Source organism: Dipodomys merriami, unplaced genomic scaffold (assembly GCF_024711535.1).
Source record: "Dipodomys merriami isolate MVZ:Mamm:240054 unplaced genomic scaffold, mDipMer1.0.p SCAF_3401, whole genome shotgun sequence".
In the NCBI taxonomy this organism is placed as follows: domain Eukaryota; kingdom Metazoa; phylum Chordata; class Mammalia; order Rodentia; family Heteromyidae; genus Dipodomys; species Dipodomys merriami.
Window position 1 is genome coordinate 15,711 of NW_027204940.1, and position 3,275 is coordinate 18,985.

The 3,275-nt window shown below is 35.3% G+C and overlaps 1 non-coding gene across 1 annotated transcript; it reads right to left on the bottom strand.

Moving 5' to 3' along the window:
• Nucleotides 1–1,199: 1,199 nt before the first annotated feature.
• LOC138803573 (U6 spliceosomal RNA) lies at nucleotides 1,200–1,303 on the bottom strand. The gene has a single exon (XR_011364978.1). It is a non-coding gene; the product is annotated as a U6 spliceosomal RNA (small nuclear RNA).
• Between the last annotated feature and the right edge of the window lie 1,972 nt (nucleotides 1,304–3,275).

The window sequence follows — 3,275 nt, forward strand, 5'->3', positions numbered from 1 at the left end:
AAATTGGGTGATGCCATTCATTCTGATGGACGATAGAATTCCCATAAACACACACACACACACACACACACACACACACACACACACACACCATTTTCTTGATGCATTCATCTACTGAGGGGCATCTGGGTTGGTTCTATATCTTAGCTATGGTAAATAATGTTGCAATAGACATAGTTGTATTGGTAGTTTTACTATCGTCTTGTTTGTTTGTGATCATTTGGGTGAATGCCCAAAAGTGGGATTGCTGGGTCATAGGGGAGGTCTATGTGTAATCTTTTTTTTTTTTTTTTTGTGAAAATACTGTACAGAGGGGTTAAAATTACATAGGCAAGATAATGAGTACATTTCTTATCAAGCATTGTGACTTCCTTCTTTGTTTCCCCTTCCCATCCCTTACCATCTTCCTCCTGCCCCCCCAATCCTCCCTGCTCCCCCGCCCCCACCAAAGTTTTAAAGTTCATTTTCGACATAAAGACATGTACATCTCATTGTTGCAATGGGTCCTACTGTATCCCTATTTAAATGATTTGATTTTCCCCTTCCCCTCCACAAATTATACTGACATAAAATACAGTGAAAGCAGAGGTTATACTGTGGGGGAGGGGCATACAAAGCAACAAAGAAATAATCTTATAAATGTGTTAGAAACAATGGCATGAAAGAAAAAATAAACATGTGAATACATATCTTAGGGTTCATTTCCCTAACATCAACTTATCTGAACTTTTCTGCTTGACTCAGACATATATTAGATATTGCAAATAAGGGAAACCATGGGACCTATGTTTCTTTGGGCCTGGCTTAGTTCGCATAATATAATTTTTTCCAAGTCTTTCCATTTCCTAACAAATTGGGCAATGTCATTCTTTCTGATGGAGGCATAGAATTCCATAATGTATATATACCACATTTTCTTGATCCATTCATCTACTGAGGGGCATCTGGGTTGGTTCCATATCTTAGCTATAGTAAATAGTGCTGCAATAAAAATAGTTGTGCTGGTAGCTTTAGTGTGGTCTTGTTTGTAAACATTTGGGTAAGTGCCCAAAAGCGGGATTGCTGGGACATAGGGGAGATCTATGTGGAGTCTTTTGAGGAACCTCCATACTACATTCCAAAGTGGTTGAAAAAGTTTACACTCCCACCAAGAATGCATTAGGGTTCCCTTCTTGCCACATCCCCTCCAGCATCTGTTGTAAAATATGGACCGCTTCACGAATTTGTGTGTCATCCTTGCGCAAGGGCCATGCTAATTTGCGTATTGTTGCAATTTTAGTGTATGTGCTGCCGAATTGAGCACAGAACATTTTTTATATATAAAGTGGAATTGATTTTCTTAAACTAGATAATTCAACAATATGTAATTTCAAAAATATTGTTGTGAAATTTTAGAACCATATATTTCTTACATAAGCACATATTTAAGAATAAATTCAAGATTGATAATGTCAAAAACAAATTAATTCCGGATATTAGTTGTTCAAGAGATGTGTAGCAAGAGGAATTCAGTTATTCTATACAAGTCACCTGTCATAATAAATACTGCAGCAAGTGTTAAGGTTTGTTAAAAGTTTTAATTTTTTGGGTTGGGAAGCTGGATCAATGGTAGAACACATGCCTTGCTTGCATGAGGCCCTGGGTTCTAATCCTCAGCACCACATAAGCAGAAAAAAACTGGACATGGTGCTGTTGTGGCTCAAGTGTTAGAGTGCAAGCCTTGAGCTGAAGGGCTGAGGGATAGTACACAGGCCCAGAGTTCAGGACTCACGACTGGACCTCCCTCCAAACAATTTAATGTTTTAAGTATGTTTAATTTTGGGAATTTGCTTATATATGCCAAAATTAAGACTTTTTGTCAGGTCAAAAAACTTTTCCATAAAGTATTTAAGATTTATGGTAGCAGACATATACTACTAAGTATGTCCATTTCAGAGTTTATAGAAACGCTACTAATGAGAAGTTGCAAAGTCTTTGTGTAAAGAAACAGAGCAAAGAGTTAAGACTTTTACTATAAAGTTTCTGTTAAAACTTTAGGGCTTCCTTTCTTTATATTTTAGCGAGGAACAAATGATGATATAAGCCATATATAAATTATGAGATGAGACATAAGTAGTAATCTTAGAGGGCAACTTTAAAGACTTCTCATAGCCTATAAAACTCGTTGAACATCATAATTTTAGCCAGTTTTAAATGTACAGGAATATGAGAAATAGTAAAATCTAATATGTAGTACACTTGAAAGATTGGAAACACTGGTATTTGGTTTTTATTTTATTAATCATTAATATTTAATTATTGTTTTTCTTTATTTGTAGCATTCTTTTCCTTGTTATAATATAATACAAATTTTTGTAAGTTGTCATTACGAGGTACTTTGAGAATGTTACTGGGATGGCCAAACCATTTTTTACAGGTGCATGTGAATTTACAAAGAGCAAAATTAACACAATATTGATTAAAAATTTTCTCAAGTAGAGTCTGAATCAGGAGTGTTGATAAATGTCCACACCGAAAATCTTAGCCCTAGGCTGAATCAGTGGTATTACAGAGTTGAGGCCACAAAAGTGAAGAATGTGTTTTGCTTAGTTTTTTTTTTTTTTTTTTTTTTTTTTTTTGGTTGTGGGGCTTGGACTCTGGGTTCTGGATTCTGTCCCTCAGCTCTTCAGCTCAAGGTTAGTGCTACCACTTGAGGCACAGCACCACTTCTGTCTTTTTCTCCTTATGTGATGCTAAGGAATCAAACCCAGGACCTCATGCATGCAAGGCAAGCACTCTACCCCTGAGCCACCGACCCAGCACCTGAGAAACTCTATTTTAAAAAAACTCATCTAAACAACATTTGCTTTTTGCTTTGGGTTATATAATGAAATATATGAATATATTTTTATATTTTTATGTACTGTCATACTTCTAAATTTATACTAACTTCAGCCACTTTGTCCGTTTAAAAGTCATGAAATATCTCTGAGAGTTTGCTTCTGTGAACATTGTTTTTGCATTTATAATTTATTCTGAGTAATCTTTATTTTTTTCAAAATCACTTTATATTTTATGTTGATGGGTTATCATATATCAAATATTTTCAAATGTACCTGTAAAGTCTAAAGATAGCAGTATGAATATTCTCATACAGCTCTTGTTCATCTGTTATGCACTTTAAGAATTATATTTCTCTCTCTCTTTCACTCTCTATCATTTCCTCTCTTTCTCTTACATGCTCCATGACTGCTTCTTAGAATATCTGCTGGTCTACTATTATCCTTCAGAATCCA